At 47.9% G+C, this 15,718-nt stretch overlaps 1 protein-coding gene across 9 annotated transcripts in view; it reads left to right on the top strand.

Moving 5' to 3' along the window:
- The window catches only part of LOC139749369 (uncharacterized), a 424,871-nt gene that overhangs the window by 235,104 nt on the left and 174,049 nt on the right, over positions 1-15,718 (top strand). The gene's annotated exons all lie outside the window — the stretch shown is intronic.

Raw genomic sequence — 15,718 nt, forward strand, 5'->3', positions numbered from 1 at the left:
AGTAATACAACAACAGTAGATGTCAGCAACAGTAATACAACAACGCTAGACGTCAGCAACAGTAATACAACAACAGTAGACGTCAGCAACAGTAATACAACAACAGTAGATGTCAGCAACAATAATACAACAACAGTAGACGTCAGCAACAGTAATACAACAACGCTAGACGTCAGCAACAGTAATACAACAACAGTAGACGTCAGCAACAGTAATACAACAACAGTAGATGTCAGCAACAATAATACAACAACAGTAGACGTCAGCAACAGTGATACAACAACGGTAGACGTCAGTAACGCAGCAACAGTAAACGTCAGCAGTACCGTACAATAACAGTTACAAAACAACAGACACTTTACACTAGCGTATTGCCTTAATGGGTCAGATGACTGACTTGGCTTAATTACTGGTGACAACTGAATAATTATTGGTTACATGTGTGTGTGTGTGTGTGTGTGTGTGTGTGTGTGTGTGTGGCAGAGATAAATTTCATCCCTTTAGTTCCAGCCAAGTGAGGGTCTTGTGTGTTTACCTCTCCCACTCCCACCATGACTCAGGGCCAGGAACGAGAGAGAGAGAGAGAGAGAGAGAGAGAGAGAGAGAGAGAGAGAGAGAGAGAGAGAGAGAGAGAGAGAGAGAGAGAGGGGGGAGGGGGAGGAAGAAGTGGGACGGGAGGCAATGAGGAAGGGATTGGATGGGGAGAGGATAGAGAAGGAATGTACTTACTTACTTACTTACTTACTTACTTACTTACTTACTTACTTACTTACTTACTTGCTTACTTACGAGTACTTACGGGGGGAGTTGTTGCCAGAAGGCAGGACTGACGCGTTAAGTGAGTACACCTTCCGTTTCTGTAAGGATATAGCGAGGCATAGCAACTGTGGCATAGATTTATGGGGGCTTTCAATCTTCTGTCTTTACCTCAGAACACGAACCTATAGACGTGGGCCAACGGGAACCCAGTTGTTGTCTATCTTTCCCATGTGCTTCTACAGTAGCGTCGTCCCCACTATAGCCAGATTATGTTTGTCCTTCTATCATCACGTGTGAGGTAGATAGAGCTGGTATGGAGTGACGTAATTCGCACACGAATCATCAGCAGATGCGTTAAAGAAGATTGGCTGTAATGCATTCATTATGGCTTGACGTATAGGGTGAGAGGCGTGCTCGGGGTAGAATGATTGAGATCGATGTGGTATACCGGGGGCGACGTGCTATCACTAGGTTGAACCAGGGCATGATAAGTGGTCAAGGTGAACAAAGGAATAGACTGCAGGGCTTGACATTGGATTCGTAGGTCTGGTTTTAGTACATGACAGCTTGAGACTGGACGTGGGCCAGTGAAGCCATTGTTTGTCTGTATCTTAAGCTGCGTCGCTAAGGCGGGAAAGGTGATTAGATAGAAACAAATGTACTACTGTTATTATTATTATCATTATTATTATTATTATTATTATTATCATTATTATTATTATTATTGATTTTATTATTAATATTATTGTCAATAGTTCTAGTAGTAATATTAGTTGTTGTTAGTAGCTGTATCTTATATTATTATTATTATTATTATTATTGTTATTATTATTATTATTATTATTATTATTATTATTATTATTATTATTATTAGTGGTGGTGATGTGTGAGTTTGTGGTGATGTGAAGAGCCGTGGTGTTGATTGTGGTGGTCAGTGGTTGTGGTAGAAGTGGCCACCACCACCACTGGCCACCTGCATAGATTACCACTATTGATCCCAGCATGTTTAAGGGACGTCGCCACTCCCCCCTCCCCTCCCCCAAGGAGTGGGTAGGGGGTGGGAAGAGGAAAGGGAGAAGGGGAGGGAGCGTGTGGCAAGACCCTCCCCTCACACTCCCGCGCCCCCCCCTCACCCTCACCCTCCCTCCGTCCCTCCCTTCTGTTGGTCGCCGCTTTTCGTTGTCCCCTGTGGCCCCCCCCCCCCCCCCCCCCCGTCTTCCATGGTTCCCGGTGCCAGTTCATTTCGTCCACCTCACACACAAGTGAACATTCGTTCTTGCTCGACTCTCTCCCTGGTCGTTGGTCTTCGCTATCGTCTTTTCCGCGTGGGTTGTCGGTAGTCGTCTCTAGGTCGTGTTGTGGACGCCCCAGGAGGGGTCGTCGTACGTCAGTCGTGGGTCGAGCGTCGTGTGTGCTACGTTCGCGTCCAGACCGCCATGCGAAACAGTCGGCGATGAAGCGCCCCTGCCCGTCGCTGGGGAGTGCGAGCCCCCTTAACTTCCCCAACCGGGGCACTTTCGCGCCTCAAGATCTCTTAGAGAAAAAGAACTCCGTATGGCCTTCTTATGGCCCTGAAGAAAATGGGATGTGTGTGTGTGTGTGTGTGTGTGTGTGTGTGAAAACACACACACACACACACACACACACACACACACACACACACACACACACACACACACACACACTTATTGCATCGAGGTGAATAAATCCCGGAAAGTTTGAATAATGTATCTCTCTCTCTCTCTCTCTCTCTCTCTCTCTCTCTCTCTCTCTCTCTCTCTCTCTCTCTCTCTCTCTCTCTCTCTCTCTCTCTCCACACCGTTGACTAATACTAATGAAGGCCCATATTGTGAATATGCTCCTATTTATATTGCTGTTTATATCTCTGTTTAGGTGTAATGCGATACGAACTTTGATATTACGTTTGGTGGAAAAATCATATAAATGTTTATAGAGAAAACGTGATACGGCGCCCGGCTCAAAATGACTTCCAGGACGGTATAGATTTATGGCCCAGACGCCACGTGCATCTTTTCTTGCTAAGCTCCTTCTCCCTCTGTTCCATGTTTCTTTCCTTACCTTCACACTCCATCCCACGGTCCTTGTTCTCCCTCTGTTCCATGTTTCTTTCCTTACCTTCACACTCCATTCCACGGTCCTTGTTCTCCCTCTGTTCCATGTTTCTTTCCCTACCTTCACACTCCATCCCACGGTCCTTGTTCTCCCGTTCCACGGTTCCATGTTCCTTCCACTGTCTTCCCCCACCCCTCTTCTCCTTTCCGTTCCATACCTTCCTCCTCTTGTTCACCCTCTGATCACAGTACCTCATGAGGTTACCGTGTGTGTGTGTGTGTGTGTGTGTGTGTGTGTGTGTGTGTGTGTGTGTGTGTGTGTGTGTGTGTGTGTTTGTGTGTGTCTGTGTGTGTCTTACATACGTAATGTGGTTTCCCCCCCCCCCACATCGGTCGGGCGTCGGCCTGATCTGGTATTTATGGAATATTGTCTCCCTCACATTGTGCAAGGCTGCCTGAGCTTTCTCAGAGAGAGAGAGAGAGAGAGAGAGAGAGAGAGAGAGAGAGAGAGAGAGAGAGAGAGAGAGAGAGTAACTCTCTCTCTCTCTCTCTTTCTGACGCAATGAACAATACGCCCAATCCTTAGCCCTGACTCATGGTAATATCTCGTCGCAGATACTCTCAGATAGGTTCTTATATATATATATATATATATATATATATATATATATATATATATATATATATATATATATATATATATATATATATTATGACGATCACAATAGCCTGTGATGCTGACTTACTACGTCAGGACAGTCGCACTTCAGCAGCAGTTCTAATGGTTTGTTACACTTTACAACACATGACAAGTGTCACGTAAGAAATCCGCCTCAGCAGGAGTATGTAACTCATTTTCAACTACCACCACACACACACACACACACACACACACACACACACACACACACACACACACACACACACAGACCTCTAGAGACCCCCTCTTACCGCCTGATTATTGTAGTCTTGCAGTAGTAGTGACCGAGAGAATGTTATCTCACTGCCCACTTCAGGAGGAACAAGTCCGGGACGACCCCTCGGTGTCCTTCATAATACGTCATTGCAAACATTGGCTGCATGGTCGAGGTGGCGGACTGGCTGGCTGGGACGACCAGAGATTAGCCTGTTACTGGGTCGAATCTCGTCCAAGCTATATATGGCCTACAGGATCCACACGACCCGGATGCGGATCCTGTAGCTTGTGATCCATGTAGCTTTTGGCTGGTGGGATCCATGTGGCTTGTAACCCACGTGATCCACGTAGCTTGTGGTCATGGTGATCCATGTAGCTTATGGCCGTAGTGATCCACGTAGATTGTGGCCCTGGTGATCCACGTAGATTGTGGCCCCGGTGATCCAAGTGGATTGTGGCCCTGGTGATTCGTGTAGCTTGTGGACTCCATAGTGCCAATCGCTTTTAGGCCACATGAACCGGATCCATGCGGTCCAAGGGGCTTTTGGCCTCCGTGATCGGAGGCACTTCCAGTCTACTTCCATGAGAAACGTCCCAAGCTTATGCAACCAACATTTCCATACTCCAGAGCTTCTCCCTGATGGTACAGAATCCTTTACTGCCGAAGAAGACTTGACTTTTACGAGCTCGTGGAGCCGTGGGTCGTTGGCTTTCCAGGTCTTGATGGATGCCTGGGGCTGGCTGCCTTCCAGACGGGCTTGTGGATTTGCCTACATTGCTGCTTCTGACGAAGGACTGGCTCTCAGACTGGCTTCAAGGACTTCCAGACCGATTAGCGCTAAGGCTCCTGGATTAACTTTCACATCGACCTTAAGGTTATGCCCTGTAAGGGATATGAGTTCCAGACTGAATTCTCACATGGTTTCCTGGAAGAATATGTTTTGTAAGGAATAAGACCTCCAGACTGCATTATGTGACTTCCTGGAAGATTATGTGTTGTTGAGAACAGGAGTCCATGCTGGATTCTCTTAAGACATCCTTGGAAGAGATTCTGGACTAATTTTTGTGGACTGATGTCTAGATCGACTAAATGACTAATATTAAGAATCTTTTCTCGAGGTTAGCCTTTACAATGGCATGTAGACTAACTGGTTTTCAGACCTACACGTAATGGAACCTCTGGATCGGTTTCCAGACCTACACATGGATGAGTTACTGGATAAGATCCTGGACTCACAGATGAATGAGCCACTGGATCAGTTTCCAGACTGATGCATAAACGAACCTCTGGACAGGTTTCCAGACCTTCAGATGAATGAGATAATTCTTGGGTTTCCAGACTTACTTATCAATGAGTCTCTGATTCCGTTTCCAGACCTGAGCATGAATGAGCTATAGGATAGATGTCTAACCCAGCACATGAAAGAGTTATTGGATCGGTTTCCAGACGTGTAAATAAGCAAGCCTTTGGATAGGCTTTCAGACCTACACTTAAATTACGGTAGCTTCTGAATCGGTTTCCAGATCTACATATGAATGACCACTGGATTGATTTCCGGACCTACACATGATTGGGCCTCCGAATCTCTTTTCCAGCCCTACATATGAATAAGTCTCTGGGACAAGTTCCAGATCTACTCTCGAATGAGGGTTGGATCTGGTTCCAGACTTGGACGTCGGGTAGCTTCCAGAGCGCCTCCTTCTGCTCCTCCGCCCACGGAGGGAACCTTAACGTTGGATTAGCGAGGCGGGAGTCGGGATGTTCCCTCCGAATGAACGTCGGGGACCGTGTCGACGATGGTGGCAGAAGACATGTTCTTGCCTCAGGTCTGGAACTGGCGACCGGCCAATACACCAGGGGCTCCTTAACCCGGCCTCTATCGCCAGCAGTGTGCTCTCCCCCCACTGGAGTCACGTACATGCCAAGTGGGCTCTCTTGAAGTATCCGTTCCCATCTTTTGTACACGTTCTCGCCTTTCCAGGCCATAGCGAGGTGGCGTAAGGAACTGGACCCTCCAGGAAAATATTCCTTGTATGGCTTCTTCATCTGTTCCTACAATCAGACAGTCATGATACCGGGGAAGAGGATATCCAAGCCTTTACCTCGGCTCCCTCTTAGTTGCCCTCTACAACACACAGGAGATAATTGGGTAATATAAACAAATAACTGATTGTCAGCCATCGTGGGCCAAGCTAATTTAGTGAGAGAAATAAGTGTGGACGTCATTTAGCATGCAAAACATGTTGGCGTATAAGGGACACTGTGTAATTCTCTTCTTGTCTTTCCCTCATCCTATAAGTTTCCTGTCTCTTGAGATTCAGGTCTGCAAACACCCGCCAAACCCTGAGTAATGTAATCATCTCTTACTGTATTGTCTTTAAAACTTGAGAGGGTCGAGATTGGGGCCATGTTTTTCCCCCCATGCAACACAGAAGATGAGAAGTTCTCCTAAAAACAAGTGCGTGCTGAGTCGGTGATCTTGAAGACTTGAGTATTTGGAATGTAATCTGCCTGTTGTGATATGATCACGGGTTTGTCATATAATCTAGCCTTTGCATTATCATTCACCCTTTGTAATATAATCCATCGGTTGTAATATAATCATGCTTAGGCTATGCCATAATCCAGCAGGTGACCTGCTCGCCCGTTCATGTTGGTCAGCTGGTAATCATAGGACGGACTAACAAGACCCCGGTCAACGCTGTTGCCCTAGCCAGAACCTGTGGCGGTGATAATCATGGGATGAGAAGATGATAGAAATCTGCATTGAAATGACGTGGTTAAGGAGACGACGCTCAGCTTATGAGCTTTCTTGGCCGAGGTTCAAATTCTTTTACGTCACGGACTTCAGTGATGTTTCTGGGCGGGATGTGAAGGACGGGGCATAGCTTGAATGTCTTTCATTTCACAGACTTCAGTGGATGTCTATGTACGAAGTGAAGGAGGGTGGAAGTTTGATCAGTATGTATACACAGTGGACGCACATTTCGTCTTTTCTAAGGTGTCCACCTTGCATTAACAAGCCTCAGAATTTTATTGTCCACGCGAAACCTTCCCTGTGATATCAGGCTGATCCCGCCTCATTTCCCCCTCCGTCTGCGCACGGGAATTCTGAAGGGTTGAGTTCAGAAAATGTCGGCTTCATTGGGTCTCAGGACAAATGACAGATTCTTATTTCCTCCTTCTGAACCCCCTAAAAATGTCTCCCTAAAACTGTCTGCATTTTCTGAACATCTTTTTCTGAGTTGTCGGAATTGAACCCATAGCAAGCGGCTTCGTTTGAGTGCTTCATGGATGGGAAATGAACCAGCGAACCTGTCTATCTCAGCGTCTCTGGTACACAAAGATATCATTCGCTCACATGGTAACACATCTTCTCAAAGTGTCTGAGAGTGTGTTATCCATTTCCTGATAGATTCCTGTTGAGTTCCTGATAGATTCCTGTTGAGTTCAGTTTTCTAAGACGTGATGACCACTACGAAATGGAATTGTATGTAGCCACTGAGGATTTGTGGGCAACGTATATCCGTAGGTTTTTTCCTGCATAACCCTCTGTTACGATTCTTACAAACAGGTTGCAGAGATATTCTCCTGTTGTTGGGGAAGATTTGGCCTTCCTCTACGTCCCGAGATGTAGAATATTTGAGGTGGTAAGGTAGTTGTGAGAGCCAGGAGAACAGGAACTACAACTGCTGTATCTATGTCGTAGAGGATTTGGACCTCCGTGGTGTCACTGACCGTGATGCAATTCACAGGCCGGCCGGGGTCGAGCGCATAGGTTCGATTCCTGGTTGCGGCAGCAGATCCACAGTCATCCCAGCTGTTCATCCAAGCCCCTAAACCTGCCCAAAGCATTCGTCGATGAATTAGGTGCAATTTAAGACATTCAGTTGCCCATGACGTTTCAGCCAACATTAAAAGGGTGCAGTTATTGTACAACTGTTGTGGAAGATTGGTATAAGTAAGTACCTCTAATACTGAAATCATGATTCGTGAGTGGATGTTGTGGTTGTGGCACAAGAAAGAGGGATGGGTCTCGCAGAGGACACTGTATGTAGAGATTGATTTTGTAGGATGTTATAGAGTGAAGTAGGGGAGAGAGTTGTGTTGTAGAGCACGACCAAGATGATGCGGCAACAGCTGGTGAAAATAAGGTTATGTAGGAGCTGGAGAAGTATTGATTATATGACACTACTGTGGCCATATTCCTCCCGTATGTTATACAACACTGGCCATATTCCTCCCGTACATTATACAACACTACTGTGGCCATATTCCTCCCTTATGTTGTACAACGCCAGTGTGGCCATATCCTTCCATACAATATACAACACGAATATGACCATATTCTTCCCGTACATTGTATAACGCTACTGTGGCCACATTCCTCCCGTGCATTATGTAACACCAGTGTGGCCATATTCCTCATGTAGATCCTGCAACTCTGGTGTGGCCATCATATCCGTGTCCATCATTACGAAGGACAGACTGACATGCAGGATGGTGGTGGAATCCTTTCTGATCTACGACGCTCACAGGTTTGTTGACGATCGTGGTCACGAGGGTTGTCAGCTGGCTTTTATTTTTGTTGTTGTTGTTGTTGGGGGGGTGTTTGGACATGACGTCATCAAGATCGTCAGCTGGTGTCGCTAGCTGATATTTTTTTTGGTTCACATGACCTTCGTCAGGATATCCAGCTGATTTTTGTTGACCTTGACGTCAGCAGCAACGCCAGCTGATTTTTGTTGACCTTGACGTCATCAGCAACGCCAGCTGATTTTTGTTTACGTTGACATTCGTCAGCAGCGCCAACTGACTCGTGTCGTAATGCCGCCTCTATCGGCGCCACTGCCCATGTGTGCTGCAGGATCTGCCAACGACCCATCGTAATCCCCTTGACGCAAAGCTGTCGTGGCCGCCATGTTCACCATACTCGCACGTCATGATCGAAACTCAGCCCGCCCTCGCTGAGTGTGAACCATGTGTGTGACCTTGCATATTCTCTCCTTGATTCCTTGATCACCAAGGTGATGAGGAATGTCAGTGAACTTGGCGGCCACGCCCACACACAACCCCAGTCGGCGTGGCAGACCCGACAGCGGCCACGCCCACACAACAACACAATCGGCGTAGCTGACCCCGAGTGACACGTACTTACCCTTGCATCAGTAAAGCACTTGACTTGCTCCAGACCGGGAGAACCTGCGCCGCTGTGGCGGGTGACCACGCCTCAGCCATGTGACTCCTGCATCATAATTCTCTCTCCCTAATAGACGACCCATGGAAGCCCCAGCCATCGGCTCCTTCCTTCAGAAGCAGCTCCAGTTGGCTCTGATTCCTTCCTCCGCCGTGAGGGGGCCCCTTTGGGACACCACCAACGCCTGTATTCTTACAGCGCTTCCTACGGGACCTCGATGACTCCTCTCCTCTTGTAGCGCAGCTCACTCACAGCAGCGTAAGCCTCCTGAAGCCTCCTACCTGCTCCTGCACCCGGCTGTGGGACCTCGGGACTTGGGCAGCTCCTCTTCCCCTCAGCTGCACACACAACCTCGGGATATGAACAGGCCACCTCTCACCACACCTGCTGCACAAGAGCCCCATACACAGCGTTCCGCGCGGGACACCTGCCTCTCATGCACCTGCACCAGCGCCACGGGGCTCCTGCCTGCATCATGTGTCCTTTACCTCTCCCTAATACGTAATCCTGCACCGTTGAAGTACATCACCTCTGCAGTGATCCAGTAGCAGCACTGTGTTATGACCGGTGTTTCCTGACCCTCTAATGACCGCCGACATCATAAGTCAGACGAGAGCAGCAGCGAACGTGTTTACCACTGATGGTGTCTACCGTGACGTCATCAGGATAATCAGCTGTTTTGTGTTTATCTCGACCAGGATGGTCAGCTGACGACAGTATCACGTCCTCCTTTGTGTCAGTTGAGTCGGTGGCGACGGAAGACGGGGAGGGGAGTGAGGGGAGATTATGGAGGGGGGGTGGGGGGAACTGGTGGTAGTTGTGCACCAGGGTTTGTTGGGGAGGGGAGGGGACGGGACGGGGAGGGGGAGTGTCAGCGGGGTGGAGGGTGCTTGTTGCATGCGCCTGGGGGTGAGGGAAGGAGGTAGGGCGTGGCCGGTGTTGCAGGTTATGAAATGTGGCGTGTGTGTTCTGGTTTGTTGTGGGTGAGGAAGTTGACGCGCCGCGCCGCCTACAAGGGGGGAGGGAGGGGGGGTGGGGGAAGAATTGAAGGGTGTGTTGCCTTCGTGGTCGGGGGAATCCTTGAAGGTGTTGGAGTGGGTGTGGGGGGGCGGGGCGCGTGTGTTGGTTGTGTGTCTCTTTCCCTTATAACTGAGTGTGGGGAGAAGAGGGTTACCTCCCCGTCCGTATATGGCGGGGAGGGATTAGCTCGTTGGGAGGAGGAGGGCGATGGATCGAAGCTCGGCTTGCGTGCTGGGGTGATTTACGTATGATACTTCTCTTTCCCCAGTACGCTCCAGCTACGCAGCCAGTATTGTGTAGATCAACACGGTGGAGGAGTAAATCCTGCAGAAAAAAACCCAGTCCATTGTTGTCGGGCCGGAGGTCCTGCGACGCCTTTGTCGGGTCTCTACTGACGAAGGAGGCGGGGAGAAAGGGCTTGATCATACTAGGTCTTCCTACCTCACGTGGGGTGATCAAGTGGGGAGAGGAAGGCCAAGGTGTAGCACCCACTTACTAGTACATACCAGGAGGTTTCTGCCAAAAGCAAAGAGGCAGGGTTAGCTCGTAGTGCTCACCACTCGGGGTACTCACGAGTACAGACGAGTAGATTTCTATGGAAGAGAGGCAGTGTTTAGCGGTTTGCGCTCTGTACTGAGAGGATTTTTAGCTAAGAATAGACTTGCGTGAGTTACATATTGTCATGTGTTGTAATGGAGGGGTTGTATGTTTGTGGACTGAACGCCAGCTGCCAACATGTAGGGCGAGGCGGCAAGACAAAGAAAAGACAGCAGTGTTGGGGCCAAGGAGGAGAACTTTATAGCCACTGTAGTGCCAACTCGCTGCGCAAGCCGTCGCGAACCCCTCCCAATACCTAGGGTTGCTAGGTACCGATGGCGTACCTCCCTCGGTCGCTGGCTGCCTACTGGAGAGAGAGAGAGAGAGAGAGAGAGAGAGAGAGAGAGAGAGAGAGAGAGAGAGAGAGAGAGAGAGAGAGAGAGAGAGAGGCCTCAGCTGTGGGAAACATGGCCCTTATGTTTTATGGTGATTATTAAATATGCAGGTCTGCGCGGGATGTTACCAATGAGGAATCTATATATATGGACATATAGATAGATAGATAGATAGATAGATAGATAGATAGATGATAGGTAGACAGATAGATAGATGGACAGGACTTGCCAAAGACTCAGTCTCTAACGCGAGTGTCATGCGTTACTGTGTCTGGGGCTCACAGGAGGCGTCAGCCTGTCATGTGTTGGTATGTGTGTGTGTGTATGTGGGTGTGTGTGGGTTGGCGGTGGTTAGGTACTTACCTGTTTCCTGTCCCGTGTGGTCTGGGGTGGTGGGTGTTATTATTGTTTCCTATGTGGCAACTGACCACACCAGGATCCTACTGTTTTTGTATTTACCCGCCCAGTTTGATAGAGTTATCCCTCGTTCACCTCTCTCTCTCTCTCTCTCTCTCTCTCTCTCTCTCTCTCTCTCTCTCTCTCTCTCTCTCTCTCTCTCTCTCTCTCTCTCTCTCTCTCTCTCTCTCTCTCCTGACTCAGTAGGTACATACCTTGGTGGTGTTGGTGGTGGTGGTTGTGGTTGTGGTTGGTAGGCTGAGCGATCTCGTATGACCCACGCAGCGCTCGACCTCAGCCAGCGCTGGGCTGTGGTGTGTGGTCTGCACATGTAGTACACCTGGCCACACCTGGCTGGTCATGAACACATATCGCAAGTTCCTCTACGACCAGTGACTCTCTTCCAAGAATACTTATATATATATATATATATATATATATATATATATATATATATATATATATATATATATATATATATATATATATATATATATATATATCAACCTTTCTCATATTTGGCTAGTTTGATTTGTAGATAAACTGAGTATTTCTTTAGTTCGATTATCCCTGTATTTATCTATTATCTGTTCATCTCTGTATCTGCCTATATATCTATTTAACTATCTGTGTGTGTGTATGTGTGTGTGTGTGTGTGTGTGTGTGTGTGTGTGTGTGTGTGTGTGTGTGTGTGTGTGTGTGTGTGTGTTAATCGTTCTCGACCACAGGTGTATCAGCGTCTCTTCGTGGAGTTGTTTCTTCATCCATCTATCAGCGTCAATCTTTTTTCCCTATCATTCATTCTGTCTGCCGATCTCTATTAGTATCTCTTGTACTCCACTCTGTACAGTCACACATGTTACGGCATGAGCCTCAGAAGGGCCGTCTTAGTCTGCCGTCCTTGCTGGAGAAGAGGATCACTACAGTGAAGCGGTCCTCGTATATGCGTTTCCCTTCAGTCTCCCCTGCGTCGCGTCGCGCTCTTATAGAAAGCGTTGAGGTGATCGCGGGGTAACTCGTACAATCTCGTAATGTATCATAATCATGGAAAACGCTAAACTGATTACGTGTGTATCTCCCATTTTCTCTAGATCAAGCCCACTTAGAGAAAACACTACGTGGTTGGTAATTTTACTTACCAGCTTTAGATTTATTCGTATGAAAATGGCTTTTATTAGTAGTATACAGTCTCATACATCGGATGTATATATCTAAATCCTTTCCTGTATTGAGAAAATGAAGAGGTTCCTCTACATTGTAAGAAAATGTGCTTTATCATTCATTTAAACACAGAAAACGGTTCATGAGGGGGAGACAAATTCATTCATTGTATCAACCTCTCAGACGAAAGGCTTCAGTCCTCCATTCCCCGCTCTGAGGACCCTCAGTCAGGCTCTCATGGCTCTCCACCAGCCTCTCTTTTTCTATCATATGCTCTCCACCTGCCGGCTAAGTGGTAGGGTGTATACGGACGCCTGCGGGCCGCGGCTTGCAACAGCCTGGTCGAGCAGAGGAGGAACACGACAGCTTGGGCCCAGACCCAGCTGTAGGGGTAGAAGACCTCCCAAACCATCGTAAGGTATACGTAAGGTAGGGTAAGGTCCCAGACCCAGCTGTGGGGGTAGAAGATCTCCCAAACCATCGTAAGGTATACGTAAGGTAAGGTAAGGTCCCAGACCCAGCTGTGGGGGGGGTAGAAGGGTACGACCCTTGAGGACGAAGGTGCCAGACCCAGCTGGGGTGGGGTTAGAAAGGTAAGACCCTTGACGACGAAGTGACGACCTTTGGTCATGTTGGCCTGGCCTTTGACCTGACCCTCTGGAGATAGGTGTAAAGGCCAGGCCATCATACCCAAGGGTCGTACCATCGTGCTCAAATGTCGTACCGTCGTGCTCGTGGGTCGCACCGTCGTGCTTAAGGCTCGTGCTGTCGTGCTCAAGGGTCGTACCATTGTGTTTAAGGGCCCTACTGTCATGCTCAAGGGTCGCACCGTCGTGCTCAAGGGTCGTACCGTCGTGCTCAAGGATCGTACCGTCGTGCTCAAGGGTCGTACCGTCGTGCTCAAGGATCGTACCGTCGTGCTCATGGGATGTAAACAACAATGGAGACTTTTAAGATCATGGCACATTCCAGCAAGTATTTCCAGCCATGCTTCATCACAGCTGTCGTAATGAAAGGTCGTAATCATGTCCACAGTTGTCTGTGTTCACAGAAGTAATTAAGATTACTCACTTCCTCCTCTGTGCACTTATCTTACATTATTTTCGTTGTGTAATTGTCGCACAGGCTCCTTTTTTTGTCTGTTTTCAGAGGCAGAGAACTGGGAAGGTAGAGAACAAGAACCAGCAGGAAGGGAGTTCTCTACTTGGAAATTACATTGTGGTGGTTTTTAGTGATGTGTCTGGGGGGGGGGGGGGTAGCCCCCTAGTGAGGGGAGAGGGGGGGAGGGGTAGCCTGACGAAGGAATCATGTCGACACACAAGTACACATGTGTACACGAGGAAGGCGTACACGTGAAGACAACGCTTACGCAAGCCTGGGTGTACGCACACGTGTAAGCACGCCCTCTCTCTCTCTCTCTCTCTCTCTCTCTCTCTCTCTCTCTCTCTCTCTCTCTCTCTCTCTCTCTCTCTCTCTCTCTCCACCACCTTCAAGTACACTCCCGTCATCAGTGGTGAGGGGCGCGGAGTGCACTTGAATGATTACCAATTGATTTATTGGTCGAGGACGTCGCAGGGGGGAAGATCAGCGGCCTCTCTACCTCCCCCACACACCTCACCTCCCTCCCCCTCCAGACTAGAGTTAGCTTGGCCATGGGTGGGACGTGGAAGGGGGATGGGGGGGGGGGTTTCTACCACCCTCCTAAAACACATCTCGGTCGAACCAGCTGTTGGAAGCCGCAGCCCTCAGGCCCATACAGCCGGCCAGCTGAGTACTGCAGCTGGTTATGGCCTGGGGATATCGTAACTTGATATATCCCTTCAGGTATCGTAGACCGTACTGTTTCCTTGATGCGGTTAGCTTGTGATGACTCTGTAGGAAGCGCTGCCTCGGGGGTATTGTAAGTGGTCCCAGGATGTCGTAGTTGAATTGTTATCTTCAGATTTTTCCTAAGGTATTGTAGTCAGGGATTTCAGCCCATTGACAGCACGTCGTCCCCCGTATACCACATCGCTCCACTTATAATTCATAGAATTTTCGTTAAGGTATCGTATCCATAATGACTCCGTAGCTACTGTAGGCAGCGCTGGGTGTGCAGGTATTGTAGAGGCAGTGATGGAGCGCCCACAACAATAGGGTTGGTAACCCGATCACTAAACCTAGGACGAACACAATGCCCGAGTGAGTGAGGGATGGAGTGAGGAGGAGAAGGGCCACTTCGTTGGTCATATGGTGGAAGAGAGAGAGAGAGAGAGAGAGAGAGAGAGAGAGAGAGAGAGAGAGAGAGAGAGAGAGAGAGAGAGAGAGAGAGTGAGAGTGGGAGGGAGGGAGGGAGGGAGGATATGGGAGAGACGAGGAAGGGGAGAGCTGTGGAAGAAAGGGATGAAAGAAAAGTGTGTGGACAGAGGAACAGATGGAACGAGATGATGGTTGTTATAATGAGAGAGAGAGAGAGAGAGAGAGAGAGAGAGAGAGAGAGAGAGAGAGAGAGAGAGAGAGAGAGAGAGAGAGAGATCCAACAGGCGTATGGTGGAAATACTGCTTAATTTTTTTTAAAGATAAGCCATACCTTTACTGATAAACACATATGAATACATCCGTGTATTGTATGAATCATTTTTTGTAAACTATTACAGTATTCATGGTTATGTTTACCTTGTTTACCGCTGTAGTTGGGGGTTAATGTCCCAGTGGTTATCTATCGTTTGATAAAACTGTATGGGAAGTTTATTTAAGGAATCTGTATAGTGCAGTGTGTCTCCTGCCCGAGATGCGGGGTTAGAAGGAGCTTATGGAACCAGATAGCAGTTAATAGGCTTATTATATATGTTGGTGATGTAGTTAGTATTAAATGTTTAATAAGAAGGAAAATGACGATGTAGTTTAGAATATATGAGATGATATAAGTTATAAGTCTGTATCTTACACGTCATCTTTGATGTAATACTGTGAGCTGTATATCCTTGCGTAGCGATTACTTTGGAATTCTATTTATGTACTGATTACACTGTAGTGGCGGTGTGGGTTGGAGTTCTTGTTGTATGAAACACTTCAAGATTCTGTATATACCTTGTCATGTATGAGGAGAGTTTCCCCTGTAATTTTCCTGTAATGTTGTACATTTTGTGTCATTTTGATGTATTCTACTGTCAACATAGAGCCTAGAAAGGCCACAGTGGTCTCTTGCTGTTTGTATTCTCATGTATTTGTTTAAGTCATGTAATTCCAATTCCTCTGTATTCCCATGTATTCGTTTGTATTATT

This window comes from Panulirus ornatus, chromosome 7 (assembly GCF_036320965.1).
Source record: "Panulirus ornatus isolate Po-2019 chromosome 7, ASM3632096v1, whole genome shotgun sequence".
Taxonomy (NCBI): Eukaryota; Metazoa; Arthropoda; class Malacostraca; order Decapoda; family Palinuridae; genus Panulirus; species Panulirus ornatus.